This window comes from Lactuca serriola, chromosome 7 (assembly GCF_051521515.1).
Source record: "Lactuca serriola cultivar US96UC23 chromosome 7, Lser_US96UC23_V15, whole genome shotgun sequence".
In the NCBI taxonomy this organism is placed as follows: Eukaryota; Viridiplantae; Streptophyta; class Magnoliopsida; order Asterales; family Asteraceae; genus Lactuca; species Lactuca serriola.
The window spans coordinates 22,179,068-22,195,944 of NC_136414.1; positions in this window are offsets into that span (position 1 = coordinate 22,179,068).

The following is a 16,877-nucleotide window of genomic DNA, read 5'->3' on the forward strand; positions in this document are numbered from 1 at the left end:
ATGTCTTGGGCCTCATGTCGGGCTTGGCTTGTAGGTTGAGGTTGGGCCTTGGGGAAAGCCCATTCATTATTGGGCCTTGGTGGGCCCAATGGGTTAGGACCGTAATGGACTGGTAGATGGTCTATCTTTAGACCTGGTAATTGAGAAATTGGACTTAGTTCCTGATTGGGTTAATTGTGGGATTTGACACAGAGTTAGAGGTCTGTGTTTGGCAAGCAGCATGATTGGAGGTTAATTCTTCGTGCCAGGTGAGTTTTCTCACTATACGTTACCTTGAGTGGTATTATGAGTTGACCAGAGGCTCTTATGTGCTATGTATTAGATTACGTGCTATGTATGAGATTACGTGCTATGTGTTATATGTATGTTGTATGATTGTGTAGACCGGACCAGAGGGTCCAACGATATAGACCGGACCGGAGGGTCCAACGATTCAGACCAGGCCTGAGGGCCCAATGAGCTATGACTGGACCGGAGGGTCTGACGAGCTATGGGACTGGAGGGTCCCGCTGAGACATCTTGACCAGAGGGTCGAGTTTAGCCTTGAGTGGCGTATTTGTGGTATGTTGTATTTTGGGGAACTCACTAAGCATTTATGCTTACAGTTGTTGTGTTGATGTCTCAGGTACTAGCGAGGACCGTTGGAAGGCGACGACGTGACACGTACACACCGATGGAGTTTATTATGTGTAGAGATCTTGGGATTTGTTTTGAAAACACTATTGATTATGGATTTTAAATTGTGATGTGATACATTATGTGTTTTTGAAAACGAAAAATTATTTTGAAAATTTACGGTGTTACAAGTTGGTATCAGAGCCGTGGTTTAATGGATTCGGATGCACCTTCGGGCGTATTTGAACTCAAACCGAGGATTTGAGAAATTTTCAAATAAAACTAAAATTTTCTAAAAAGCAAAAGAGGTTTTGGAAGAAAACAGAGTGGAAGGTGTGTACGGTCAGCCAGCTCCCGAACAGTGAATCCCCAAAATAATCTTACATTATGTGTTATGAGTTATGATATGATATAAAATGCATGTTAGAGTAGGCTAGGTAATCATATTAGGACTAGAGTGGCCTGATTTGTGATGCCTTAGCCTAGGAGATTTCTGCTGCTATGAGATGCTTGAGAGTGAGTAGGTAGCAGTGAGGAGCTTACGAGAGGTCTACGGGAGATTAGACTATGCATAGCGAGATCAGAGTGCTTGTGATCTGGGATCCTAGGAGGAGGATTTGGGGTGAATACTGATGCGGTGTGAGCAGTAGTATAGGGCCCGTACTACCGAAGACACCGGATCAGTGAGCAGTCCAAGTAAGAATCCTTAGGGTACTAGGGAAACAAGTGGAGACGAGGGATCAAGGAGTAGTGTCATGGTTCGAGTACCATGCACCGTAGCAGATGGAGGAGTGATGTTGTGGTTCGAGTACCATACATTGTAGAAGATTGAGAAGTGATTTCATGGTTCGGGTACCATACATCGGAGCAGATTGAGGAGTGATGTCATGGTTCGGGTACCATGCATCGCAACAAATTGAGGGGGATGTCATGGTTCGAATACCATGCGTCAGTACCATGGTTCGTAGTGAATGACGCTTGTGGGTCTCCGGTTATCCGGTCATGATTGAGTATGCGGAGATTGGGCGCGATGAGGTTTTAGGCCTGAGGGCCATGATTGAGTCAGAAGAGGCATCCCTTGAGAGGGAGGTCGAGAGCATTTCAAATATTTTTGGTAAGATGTCAAATGTAGTCGCAAGACTCAAGGATGAGTAGAGATGGTTTTTATGGAGGATGACGACTTGAGAGGAGCAATCAGTCGAGAGAAAGGGGACACTTTCTGTGACCTGAGTGGTGCTATTTCCGCTTCCTGTGGGAAACATAAGAGGTGTGAGACTTCGGTTTTGGGGTTAGGAGTAAACCCTGCGGGTTGACATTGATGGAGATCTTCCACCAGAGTTTTTGGCAGCGTGTCTGCCGCGAGAAATGATATACCATGAGCAGGTTGTTAGTTGGGACTGAGATGGTCAGGGACCAGGATGCACCCTACTTGAGTATAGTAGGACGTATGCTAACTGTAGCAATGGGTGATCCAGAAGAGTATATCGGGGCGGTGACCCTTATGTCTATGTTGGGTATTGAGTATGGGAGTGGAGTCCCTGTTCTTGTGATGATTCACACGTTGGTTGGGAGTACGAGGATGAGGAGTATGATGATTCAGGATTTCCAGTTTGATAGTCAGGATTATTACTGGACAATTGAGATGTTCGGTAGTGGATGGTATGAGATTTTGGAGGGACTAGAGACAGTCGTGACGAGAAGTTCTTGAGGACTTCATCGGAGATTCAGGGAATTTTGGGGTTGCTTGATCCCTGTGTGGGGAGATCATGGGGTGACGTGTAGCGCCTTCCAAGAGTAGGTGCGATGTTCTGGTAGAAACTGTCTGTGGGATAGTTGTTAGTGCGTCAATTGGTGATGGTTCGAACCCTAAGTGGGGGAGAACCGGACTTTATGGAGGGGATCAGAGATTTGCTCAAGGGCGGTAAGAAATCTGGATATAGAGACCTGCGGTTCGGAATCATGAGACCAGGGTTATTAGTGGTCAAGGCGAAGTGCAGAGCGACATTATGCATGAGGTATGTTATGAGGACGGACGTGTGTCTCCACGGCAGGTGGCCATTGGTCAGGAATCTGGTGGTGGTTAGGGATGTTAAAGGTGGTAAGCTCGTAGGGAGGGTATTTGCAACTGAGGACTTATAGTTTGATTTATGGATTGTTATATGCCCTTTTAAGGTATTTAGGAGATAATCGGGCGGCCAACTCCTAGGACGGTATGTGTATTCTTGTATGGGTTTTGAGCAGTAAAGGAAAGAACTTCGAATGGTCATCAATGCGTTCTGAAACGTTAGCAATTCCTTTGTGTTCCAATGGAGTGTTTGGATACACTGAGGTTGCGCGTTGGGTAAGATGAAGGATTATTTACGAGATTTGGAGAGAATGTATTGTTGTACCTGCAGGATGCTGAAAATCGGAGACAGTGGTTGAGGCAGGACTTTGGAATGTTTTGTAATGGTGTTTCGAGGGATCTGAGTATAATGCCTTGATTTTCGAATTAATTTTAAGAAGTCTTGAGTTTGTGATGGCAGGTGGTGTCTCGAGTATCTATGACTCCAGAGAGGATGTTATGATGCTACGGGGAGCTGTAGTACTCATTATTTAGAGGAGGGTATGGTGATGCTACGGGGAGCCGTGGTACTCACTAGTCAGAGGATGTTATGATGCTACGGGGAGCCATAGTACTCATTATTCAGAGGAGGGTGTGGTGATGCTACGGGGAGCCGTGGTACTCACTAGTCAGAGGATGTTGTGATGCTACGGGGAGCCGTGGTACTCACTAGTCAGAGGATGTTGTGATGCTACGGGGAGCCGTGGTACTCACTAGTCAGAGGATGTTGTGATGCTACGGGGAGCCGTAGTACTCACTAGACAGAGGACATTGTGATGCTACGAGGAGCCGTAGTATTCTCTAGTCAGCGAGAGGTGGTTATGAGGGAATACTCTTTTATTAGAGCACGATACATGAGGATCTTGGGCTTGAGTAGCTCTAGTATTGAGTTTTTGGGAGTATGGTGGTTCAAACAGGGGCGAGACTGGGGTCTCCGTCCTTGACGGGAATCACTATATTTGAGTTGAGTGGTGATTGTCGCATCATAAGGGAATTGGAAAGGTGGTATTTGCGTTGGGCGTAGGTTGAGTCATGGGATAAACGTTTCATCGAGACATGAGGTTCCAACGTTGGTACATACCAAACTCTTGAGTTGAGTTTGGCATTAATGGTGTGTGGGTACACGAAGTGAGATTCTAGAATTCTGAGACGAATCCCGTGCTAAGAGGAGGGATTATTGCTATCACCTGATATCTTAGACCTAGGTAGGGTCGGTCCGCGGGTACGGGAAATGCCATGGGGAACATGAGACGATTCTATCGGGAGTATAGTATCCGATTGGAGTAAAGAGAACCTTGAGAATTATGTATCACTGGGCAAAGAGAGCTGATACGAGAGGGAATTCAGGGAGAGTTTTTTTGCTGAGAGACTGGCGGAATTATATGAGAGAGAGGTGGTATCGTGGCATGGAGTACCGAATCCGATTGTTTCAGATCGAGATGTGTGTTTCTCTTCCAAGTTCGGGAAGAGATTTCATGAGGAGTTGGGACACGTTTTTGCACTTGACTGAGTTTTCTTACAACAACAGCCATCACTCGAGCATTAGTATGCCACCCTTTGAGCTTTTGTGCAGAAGGAAGTGTCGAACCCCCATTCGTTGGGGAGAGGTAGGCAACGGTTGATGGGTAGTATAGAGATAGTGCTTCAGACAACAGAGCAGATTTAACAGGTCAGACAGAGGTTGTTGAACGTTCATAGTCGCCAGAAGAGTTATGCGGATAGGAGACGATCTGAGCTCGAATTCCAGGTCGGTGATTTTGTACTCCTAAAGGTATCTCCTTGGAAAGGAGTGATTCGATTCAGGAAGAGGGGCAAGTTGGGGCCCCGGTATATCGGGCTATTTAGAGTGATCGTGAGGGTGGGCAGGGTAGCATATCGCTTAGAGCTAACTGCAGAGTTAGATCTGATTCATGATACCTTCCACGTGTCACAACTGAGGAAGTGTATAGCTGATGAGTCGGAAATGGTTCCACTGGAGGATATCCAAGTGGATGCGAGTCTGTATTGTGTCGAAAGACCAGTCGCGATGGTGGATCAGAGGATCAGTGAGTTATCGGGGTTTGACATTCGAGGAGCGAATATCATGGTGATCTTTGAGTAGGCGGTTTAGCGGTGGGTCAGGCCACTAGAGTTTCCAGATTTTGGGATTGAGCGTATCAGTGTCATAGTGGTTGGATTAGTTTTGATTTTGGGAGTTCTGTGTGGGTTCAGTTGTCCATGGAAGAAGATTTCAGTATGGTATGAGATTCATTCGGTGGTACCCTTCAGATATAGTATAAATTCATATATGGCTAAGGGGCGATTTCGAGGGCGAAATCTAATTCAAGTGGGGGAGAATTGTAACATCTTGTTTCAGATTGTCCGTGATTAGTGTTGGTGGGCCACGAGTCGGGCGCGAAAGGGTTTCGGGTTGAGGCGAGTTGCTAGAAACGTAAGGGATCTCATTACCTTTCGATATGTATGAGGATTGTGGAATCAAAGTTTTATCTTTGAAGCTATGAAAGTTTGGAGGGTTGACAAGTTAAGTCCTTAAAGTCAAGAAGTTGGCAGGGAAGTACGTTGGGCGTACGTATGCGTACGCTTAGCGTACAGATGCGCGTGTTTCTTAAGCAAGAGCCACCTAGTACGCTGGGCGTACCAGGGGGTACGCTGGGCGTACTAGGCACAGAAGAAAACCCTAATTAAGTGAAGTGTCCCTATAAAAAGAAAGAGATGGTCTCATTTCTGGACACCTTCCTCAGTTATTAAACCCTCTCAAACCCTAATATCCGTTCTTGAAGCTTGTGGTGGCCATGATGAGCTTGTTTGTATTCTTGTGGACTTTTGAGAGTTAAGAAGGAGCATGGAAGGGAGTGAAGTCGAAGAGCAAGTTGTGGATCTGAGCTTCCTTGGGGCTAGAGCACCATTTGAAGGTATAAAGCTCCAAGCTTTCCCTCTCTTTTTGTTAGGGTCCATTTTAGGGTTTTTGGTCCCAAGCTTGAGAGTTTATGAGTTTATGCACTCCAAAGCTTAATAACCTGTCCTTTTAAGTGTATCTAGTGATGAAGAACCATAAAAATGAGATCTTGATCGTATGAATCTACCCATGCATGAGTTATGAGCATTTTGGGTTAAGAAAGTAAGAGTTTTTATGTGTTGTGACCTCATCAGCCATGCAAAGGCTTAAAGTCGATAACTTTATGGAGTAAGACATGTTAGGAAGTCCAGATCCAAGAGATAAGTTAAGGTCTTAACGGGTTAAGAACCAGAAATTGATTTACGCAAAACTGAGAGTACGCCCAGCGTAATCCTAGTACGCCCCGCGTACTGGGCTGAGGTCCCCAATCAGATTTTGTGCATGCTTGAGTACGCTGAGCGTACCAAGAGAGGTACACCCCGCGTAACCCCTCTGTGGGCTTTTGGGCTAGGTGATCTTTTGGGCTTTAAGTGTTGGGATGGAATCCTTCGGCCTGCTTAGTGGAGCCTGTGAACAGAGAATTAAATTGATGTCTTGGGGCTCATGTTGGGCTTGTCTTGTAGGTTGAGGTTGGGCCTTGGGGAAAGCCCATTTATTATTGGTCCGTGGTGGGCCCAATGGGTTAGGACCGTAATGGACAGGTAGATGGTCTATCTTTAGACCTGGTAATTGAGAAATTGGACTTAGTTCCTGATTGGGTTAATTGTGGGATTTGACACAGAGTTAGAGGTCGGTGTTTGGTAAGCAGCATGATTGGAGGTTAATTCTTCGTGCCAGGTGAGTTTTCTCACTATACGTAATCTTGAGTGGTATTATGAGTTGACCAGAGGCTCTTGTGTGGTATGTATGAGATTACGTGCTATGTGTTATATGTATGCTGTATGATTGTGTAGACCGGACCAGAGGGTCCAACGATATAGACCGGACCGGAGGGTCCAACGATTCAGACCGGGCCAGAGGGCCCAATGAGTTATGACTGGACCGGAGGGTCCGACGAGCTACGGGACTGGAGGGTCCCGCTGAGACATCTTGACCAGAGGGTCGAGTTTAGCCTTGAGTGGCATATTTGTGGTATGTGGTATTTTGGGGAACTCACTAAGCATTTATGCTTACAGTTGTTGTGTTGATGTCTCAGGTATTAGCGAGGACCGTGGGAAGGCGACGACGTGACACGTACACACACCGATGGAGTTTATTATGTGTAGAGATCTTGGGATTTGTTTTGAAAACACTATTGATTATGGATTTTAAATTGTGATGTGATACATTATGTGTTTTTGAAAACGAAAAATTATTTTGAAAATTTACAGTGTTACAGGTTGGCTTCACCATATCAACTTGATAGGATGATTTAGAGAGAAGAGATATTATTATTAATGTATTATAAGAATAATATGTGAAAAGTATAATTATATTATTTTATTAATATAAGTCATAAATTAATTAGGAATTAATTTGGTGACTTAAAGAGATTAATTGAATAAAGGGGTATAAACTGTCAAATGTGTGAAAGTGGTATTTTGAGCTGATAATCCTTATGGATTTAGGGTTGGACGATTTTAGGGATATGGGTCACCTAGAAATCATCCAAGGCCTTATCTAGGAAGGGATTTGGATTGCTTTGAGGGTAAGTTATCCAATTAGGGTTTTAGGGTGAAACCCTAGGAGCTCATAGTATAAATAGACTCATAGGGTTGAGGAAATCGACACCTTTGTGATTGGAGAAACCCTAGAGCTGATTTCCCTCTTCCTCATCTCTCTCAAATCATCTTCTTGCTAGTTGGTGTTTGTAAGCCATTAGAGGAGTGACATTTGTGACTCTAAGCTCCAAGAAGAAGAAGGTTTTCAAGCAAGTAACTCAAGGTATCATTCTAGATCTGTTTTCATATGTTTTAATTGTTTGTTTACATTAGATCTAGCCATGAAAGTCTTGGGTATGTTGCATGTTCAATTAATGAAACCTAGATCCAAGTTATAGGGTTGTATGTACACATAGGTAAAGTTCTTATGTTCAAAACCCATCAAAAATAACTCATTTACTTTAACATTATATGCACTAAAACTCAATGATTCAAATTCACATGAGGTTTATTCTGATCTTGACCGTTCACAGTCTTTGACCTAAATTCCAAGATGTCACATGCATAATTTTGAGCTCGTTTCTTCTATGTTTTGACCTAGTTTCGAAGAGACATGCATGCACATAAAGCACCAATTTTTATGATGATTTGACTGAAGGAAATCCTTTTGGAAGTTATGGACTTGTGACTTTGGTGATTAAGTGCTTAATTGATTAGTTCATGCCTTAATTTATTATTTAGGACCAAGGTTTAGAGATCTTGACTTATTGGGATGTGTTAATGGATAAATTTGGAAACTTTATCCATCAATACCATGGGAAGGACAAGATATGAACTTTGGGAACTCTTGGAATGGATGGAAAACAACTTAATTAATTAAGCTGTTGAGATCCAGTTTCCATGACGTGGCATTTTGGCAGCCACGATGTAGCAACTCTGTGATGCTCGACTATTTTGTCATTATTCTACCACGGCATTGCCAACAGGAGGCCACGATGTAGGGACTCGTTGAAGTTGACTTTAACTATTGACTTTTTGACTTAGCTGACTTTGGCCATTTGACTAGTTATAGAAGGTAGACTAAGGTTTTATCTTATATGGTTTAATAGTAGGTGTATAGCACTCGATTCATTCAATGTAAGATCTGCCAGTTGTTGGCTACGTTTGCAAGGTAAGTCTTCTCACTATATTGTCTAGGTTGCTAAATTGTTTGTAACGTCCCGAAAATCATGACATAAAAATTTTTGTTTTTAGATTAATAAATCGTTATTACATATCCATCCCATAAAACCATAGTAACTAAGTTTGATGAAAACATCGACAAACAGAGTAACTTTGTAACACCTGATTCCTGGTATGCATTTAATTCAAATAATTTTTATATTTTCTGGGACTCGACGAGTTGGGGGCCCAACTCGTCAAGTAGATTCGTGATCCACGGGAAGTTTAAGTGTACTCGACGAGTCGGGAGACCGACTCGGTGAGTAGACGTTGTTTGTGTTGGATTAGTGTCTAAGTCCATAACTATTTTGGTATGTACTTGACCCGATTGTGCATGGTCCTTTTGGGTTGCCTTCACACTGGTGACTAGACAAGATGATTGTTGAGGAGAGAGGCTGGTTTATTGTTAAGAATAATAAATTAGGGTATAAATATGATTTGTTAATATATTATATGAATAATATATTAATTTGGAATCATATTATTAATTAGTATTTAATCAGAAATTAATTTAGAATTAATTTTGGGATTAAAGGAACTGACTGAAAGTGCTGGGGCTATTTTGTAATTATTCAATAGTTGAGGCTTTGGGCCATTGGATCACCTTTATTAAGGCTTGAACGAAAATCCTAGAAGGATCTAGGAGTTTTCGTCCAAGGTATTAAGGAAAGGAGTCCATGGACTTGCTTAGGCCCTAAGCTAAGGGATTAGGGTTTACACCTTGAAACCTTAGTTAGCCTTAAGTATAAATAGCACCCTAAGGCACTAATATTTCGTCCAAGCCTTGGGAAACCCTAAAAGGGACGAAATCTAGGGCAAGATACCCTTCTCTCTTCTCTCACATATTCATCCTTTCACCTAGTGTGTTTGTGAGCCATTAGAGGTACTACACTTGTGGTACTTGCTTTCAAGAGCTGAGGAAATTCAAGAAACTAGTTGTTATTGCTATATAACAACAAAAGGTATGTATTCTATTTTTATATATGAATTTCGAAAATAATAGTAGCATGCCAGGTTTCTTTTTGTGTTCATAAAGTTGTATAACTAATAGTGAAAACATAGATCCAACTCTAGGGTTGCATGCACACATAGGATTGTTTGTATAAAACCCATCAGTGGTATCAGAGACATTGGTTTTTGTTTTCAATTAGCATTATTCTAATGTATGAACTTGACAAATTAGGGTTTATTTGTAGTAAATCCTAGGGCTTTGTAATTTTCGCAATTAGGGTTGCAAAACCCTAGTTGGCGATTTTTTGATAGGGTTTTAAACCCTTTCCTTAGCCTCCATGATTTTGAAATCTAGGGTTATCCAACCCTTGGATTTCGAAATTGCCTCCTTCCCAAGGTTAGATCCTGAATTTTAGGGATTTGGATAATGCCATATCTTGTAATTATCCTTTAAATGTTTAAATTTGGTAATTAAAGATTTTGATTTATCCCATCCCATAATTTCGAAAACTAGGGGATTTAAGGGATTAAATTAAATTAATTGTTTAAATTAAAAGATATCCTTACCAAAATAAAAGATAATTATCAAATTAATTAGATAATCATTTCCTTATGTGATAAACTTGATTTATTTGAATTATTTGATAGATTATCTTGCAAGAAATTGAATTAGGTCATATTTAGATAATTACTAATTAATTGGTTAATTATTATTATTTGTAATTTGATCTAGAATGTTCTTGCTTATGTTTTGAAAAGTTTCAAAATTTGCCCTCAAGTTTTGGAATTTAATTTGTTTGATTAAAAGGTTTAATTTTGAAAAAGTCTAAATTCTAAAACCCTAATTTTGAAAAGTTCAAATTACACCCTTATGGTTTTATTAAATTAATTAAGTGTATAATTAAAAGAGAGTTAATAAATCCATAATGATATGGTTTATATTTAATTAAATTAAAAGTGTAATTTATAAAATTAAACCACCTAGTATTTTAAAAGTGTAGAATACACCCTTATACTATGTATAACATTAAAAGTCTAATATTATATATGTATAACTTAAATGCTAGTCTTACTGTTAGTAGGCCTCAATCAAGAAGCCGATCTATAAGGGGGGGTATAAGGTTATGGCCTATAAAATGGCCGTTTAATGGGTGTCCACTCTCACCCACCGCTTCCTTGATTGGTGGAGGGTCGTTAGCCGAACGGGTAGGATAGGGCAAACCCTTTCCATTAAAAGTATAATGAAGTACAAAGTAACTAAATGTTTTTACAAAATTCCCAATCTTAGTTACTTTAGGCAAAAGTGAATTGATGCAATTCCATGAAATTACACTTTGTGCCCTTGCGAAGACGTTAGTGGAGCGCGTGTGGTTAACCGGCACACTAAATGGTTCTAAGCAAAGGTAGCAAAGGGTGACTCAATGTTTGTCATAGTTCGGTGGAGTGTGTGTGGTTAACCGGCACATCGAATAGGTGACTGTAACATTGGAAGCACCATGTAAGTTTGCATGGTTATTCACACCCTGTTATGTGATCCTCGACATCCTAGTCATAAATCGAGGGGCATGTCGAGATTTAAACATGCCATTGAAAAGTTAAATGAATCTCAAAAGATCTAGGAGTTTTCAATACATTTAAAACTTAAGTTTCCTTTTCGTTTTTCATGGTGGAAATTGGTAAATCGTCATTTACCTACCTTCAAATATTCTGTAACTAGATTACGGCATCCCTCTTCTAGGTTGTAGAGTATTGTGTTGGATCCTAGCCTTGATGTTTCATTTGGGTGTCACATAAAGGATTCAAATCAACCTAACTTGAATTTTCTCCCGTTTTGTAGATGTCAAAGTATGACAACTATGGTCTTCCCAAATCCCGTGGAACAAGCTTTCCACATGAAGATGATATTGCACGATATGATCGAGGAACATGAGATCATGCTTCAATTCCTCCACCTCCTCCAATTATTCTCCCTAACCCACAAGTTCGAAGCCTTGAAAAGTTCAAACTCACTCAAGCCCTTTTGGCAAGTAAACATGAAGATGGGAAACCTGTGTGTCCTCACATCTTAGAGATGAAGTCACACATCGATAGGTTAAGGATGTTGGGTGTCGAGATTTCAGGCGAGTTGGCTGTTGATTGGGTTCTTCAGTCACTTCCTGAATCATATAATGAGTTCGTTAGAGAGTACTATATGATGCATCATGACGTGACTCTCATTGATCTCACCTATTTGCTTATAGCTGCTAAATCAGCAATGATTTGGCGTGCTGGTCAAGCAAATTTGTCTGGTGAGTCAAACTCCCAAACTGCAATGGGCACTGGCAACATCGGAAGTCTAGAAAGAACTAAGTCTATGATTGTCCGATGTGTTGTGACAAGGGAGTCCAATTGCTTTTATTGCCAAGAGAAGGGGCATTGGAGACAAAGCTGCCCTAACTACCTGAGAAATCTAAGAGATGGGAGAGTCAAGATGCATGGCTCCACTTCAGGTAAAATCCATTAACTAACTCTTTTAAGTTCCTATTATAGATTCTTAATACATGATGTAATAAGATTACATTTTTATGTTTTATAGGATCGAAGAAAAGAGAGGAAGCTTAAGGGAAGAAGTGAGCTAAATCTAATCGTGAAGAAATGGATTTCAATCGCATTGCTTGAAGATTAGAATTTTGAGCTACTACTTGGAGTTAGAATAGATTGCTATGAAATATGTATTAATATAGTTTTCAATTAAATTGCATTGTAAGGACAAATTTTTCCGCAATAAAATAAATTTTGATTTTATATTATCCTTGCAATGGCGTGTATGAAAAATTGATGTTTGAATGTTTCAGTTATTAGCAATAATGGATTATATTATTTGTGGAAATGTCAAGAATTTACCAAATAGGGAGAGTTTCCCATCGCCCAAGTTTCAATTGGTTAGAGACTTGGAATCATGCAAGTTGGTTGCATGATGAATGAGAAATTTTATATTTGTAAATTAGACTAATTCGTTGACCAAATGTCAAGTGAAGGACTAGGAGATCGAGTACACAAAGTTGTGTGTTGATCAAGTCCACCACAAGAGTGACAAAGATATTCGTCATGATTTACTAAAGGTTTAGTAAATATGATTATACTTATAATATTAAGTGTAATTCTGAGTTGATTGAAAGAGTTTCAATCAGTAGCAGAACGGATAAGAAGAATCAAGTAGGCAGAAAGATAAAAGTTTCTCTATTCTAAGAAGAAGGGAGAGTACCTTTTATTATGTTTTATGATAGGTCTTAATGATTAAGAACCATATCTCAATTGATCCTCTTAATGAGTCTTAGTACAATTGTATGTCTGAGAAGAGGAATCAAGAATTGAAGAAATGGTTAAATCAAGAAGTCAATCATACTTCGTTCCAAAAACAAGTCTTAGAGTTAAGATTGTGACATTGAGTGACAAGTCTTAAGAAGGTTTATGACATTCATCAAATGTGGAAAGTTGTGATGTCTTGGATAAGACAAAGACCAACTAGGACCAATTTTGTGAAGTGTTTTGTCTTGATAAAAGCTACACTAACTCTTGAATATTTGTTTGTCGAGAAATGTTTATTGACAAGAGAATCTTATATGTCAAGGAGTCAGTGGGAGTCTTAATGGTCTTGAAAAGTTCAAGAACTAATCAAGAATAAACCTTATCGATCATAACTAGCACACGACTTGAGGTTCACAACCTATCGTGTTGACACTATCTTGTTTCTGTGTCGTTCCAATTGAGTTAATTATGAATGTGAGTTCTATGAGTTCTCATTTGAACGCATAAAAGGAAAGCACCATGATCAATGAAAAGTAAATTGATAGGAAAGGATGAGCTGCTTAAATACTTGGAATACTTGGAATACTTGGTGGGCACTCGTGTTACCATAAGGCAAGAAATCAAGATTGAGAAAGTTCGGTCCATATGAGTTTGGATTTGTCGCAAACTTTGGTTTTGACAAATTCGCATGGATAGGAACACATACACCATTAAAATCTAAGTGTCATAAGATTCCCTCCTTCATGAAAATGATTGTGAGGAAATGCTTTCACTAAGAGAGATTTTAAGAAGATAGTTATTGTGAAAATTGTATTCTCGAATTCGATTATGGTTACGGTATCCCTTTCCATGATTCGAATTATGAGATTTGGAAAATAGTCTGAATTGTTTAGACACACATATGAGCTATCTAAGGCAAAGGTGTATAAGTTTGAGAAGCTTAGATAAAGGATGATCAAAGCATTAGGTATTAGAAATATGAACTTAAGAAATTCAATAGGTATTGTTTTCTGGAAGTTAAGTTGTTTTCTGAATACATGTCAAAACTAGTGGGAGCATAAGTGTTATGCTTATATGATAATAATCATCATAATTCGAATTATAAGAACGTGACACATAAGATATTATGGCAGAAGATTGATAAAGTATCGTATATTTATGTAAGACATTATGCACCGTGTCCCATACGCTTCGGGTATAGGATCGATTGCAAATGCTATAATATTTGACCATTCTAAATTTTTCCAAATGTCTAGCGCATTAAGAGGGAAAAAGGACAAGAATTGGTTTTGACTAAGATAATTAAACAACTATCAAAGGATGATCCAAAGCCCGCTGAGGATTGGTCGCTTGTGAGTAGTTAGAAGTATGGTATTGGATGGACCATATCGACATTATTATGAATAGATAAGATTCTATTAAGAATGAGTTGTCATATGGAAAATATGGAAATGTTTCCATATTGGGAGCTGATTATTGAGAATCTATGTCTAGATTAGAAACTTTTATACAAGAAGGATGTTCAAAGGAATGTACTTTGAGTGAGAGACATCATATCTATAGAATTGTTTCTAATCGAGATTGGTCAAGTCTTGATGATTTTGAGCTATGTTAAAATCTAGCATATTCTATAAGTGGCAAGAATTTAATATTCTTACACTTGTGATAAGGATTGGGAGTTGTGAAATGAGTATGATTGGAAATGTGTTCATTTGAGCTGTTTCACAAAGTAAGGACCATAAGTAAACATTGTGTGCATGCTGAGAGCATGGGACAAGTGTAGTAATAATTTAAGAAAGAAGTTGATTACCCGAAACAACAAATAATGAATAATCAATATTGTGATTAAATAAAATGTTTTATTTATACCCAGAGTTTGGGGCCATACGGGATTAGTATTATTCTTGTGTTTCACTTTGCATGTTTTGACTTCATGAATAATTAATTATTTCAGAATAATCAAATTATTCGAACGGACGACAGTCGTTCATATTTTGGCAGTAGGTATGAATGAAGACTGACGTGAATTGGTGTGTGGATTATCTAAAGTGTATTATACATAAGCAAATGTTTGTTGCAACGTTCATGAGTGCTTATGAGTATGATTTGAGCATTGGATTAAACCCACACTCACTTGGATCACTTCATGAATTGTATCATGAGTGATTGATGAGACGATAACATCTTATATTCTTGAAACCGAGATGTGTGAGTTGTATCTTGCGAGTTGGTTACACATTGATAATATGTAAACACATCAGTAACTTGGTGTTATAAAACATATTGTTGTGTGTGATTCGGTAAGTGAGTGCAAGAAAGCATTGAATCAAAGTTTATCCGTTCCTTTTATCCAAAGTAGGATAAAAGCGATATCTGTGGGCCCCTCGATGATTTAGTGATGGCACATAAGCGCTTGGCCAAGCCAAGACTAATTTGATGTGTTCAATTGTAGTCTATTGTCAGTCGTCATATATCGGAAATCGGGAAACATAACATAGACTGAGAGAATGATCAAAATCCATGACTCAAGTCTATACGATATCAAGAATGGAGGAATATATGATCCCTTATCTAAAGGACACGCTTCTGATAAGATCAGAGTTGACAGCGACTTTTGAAAGCCACGATTGCTAATTAGGATCTGAGGTTATACGCATAATAACTATTAGACTTATCCAAGTGGGAGACTGTTGGATTAGTGTCTAAGTCCATAACTATTTTGGTATGTACTTGACCCGATTGTGCATGGTCCTTTTGGGTTGCCTTCACACTGGTGACTAGACATGATGATTGTTGAGGAGAGAGGCTGGTTTATTGTTAAGAATAATAAATTAGGGTATAAATATGATTTGTTAATATACTATATGAATAATATATTAATTTGGAATCATATTATTAATTAGTATTTAATCAGAAATTAATTTAGAATTAATTTTGGGATTAAAGGAACTGACTAAAAGTGCAAGGGCTATTTTGTAATTATTCAATAGTTGAGGCTTTGGGCCATTGGATCACCTTTATTAAGGCTTGAATGAAAATCCTAGAAGGATCTAGGAGTTTTCGTCCAAGGGCTTAAGTAAAGGAGTCCATGGACTTGCTTAGGCCCTAAGCTAAGGGATTAGGGTTTACACCTTGAAACCCTAGTTAGCCTTCAGTATAAATAGCACCCTAAGGCACTAAAATTTCGTCCAAGCCCTGGGAAACCCTAAAAGGGACGAAATCTAGGGCAAGATATCCTTCTTTCCTCTCTCACATATTCATCCTTTCACCTAGTGTGTTTGTGAGCCATTAGAGGTACTACACTTGTGGTACTTGCTTTCAAGAGCTAAGGAAATTCAAGAAACTAGTTTTTATTGCTATTTAACAACAAAAGGTATGTATTCTACTTTTATATATGAATTTCAAAAATAATAGTAGCATGCCAGGTTTCTTTTTGTGTTCATAAAGTTGTATAACTAATAGTGAAAACATAGATCCAACTCTAGGGTTGGATGCACACATAGGATTGTTTGTACAAAACACATCAGTTTGAGTGAAACCCTAAATTTGAGGGTTTGCACCATATTTAAACAACTTATCTCTCCCCATCTCTGCCTCCATCACCCCTTATACTTCCAAAAGACATAAGCCTGAAACACCAGCCTTCTTAGAGTGTTCTAAGGCCATTTTTATGCATTTTAGTGAATTGTGAATCGTGAGAAGACGAAAGGAGCTTAGGAGTTCAAGGTGAAGCTTGAAGATCCAGAGATTTTGTTCCATTTTCAGATCATTTAAGGTAAAAAGCTTCTATCTTGATCTTCCATGTGTTTAATCATCTTTAGCGCTTGGATTTTAGTATATGTGGGGCATTCTAAGCCATTTTCGGGTTGTGGAGTGTAATATGGATTTATGGCTTCAGATCTTGGTCTTTGGAGGGGTCTCATGGCATAAAGGTGCCAACTCTATGGCTATGAGAGCCCCATGCATCTAGTAAGTCTCATTTTGGTCCTTTTGAGCTTAAAGACCCATGCATGGACATAAAGTTCATGACTTTACATGTTATATCGACCCTAATAGGTCAGATCTACCCTTTGGATGAGATGAGCTTAGCAAAAATCGAGTTTATGGACATGGACCTTAGTGGACTCGGCGAGTTGTTCTTGGGACTCAGTGAGTCTGGTAG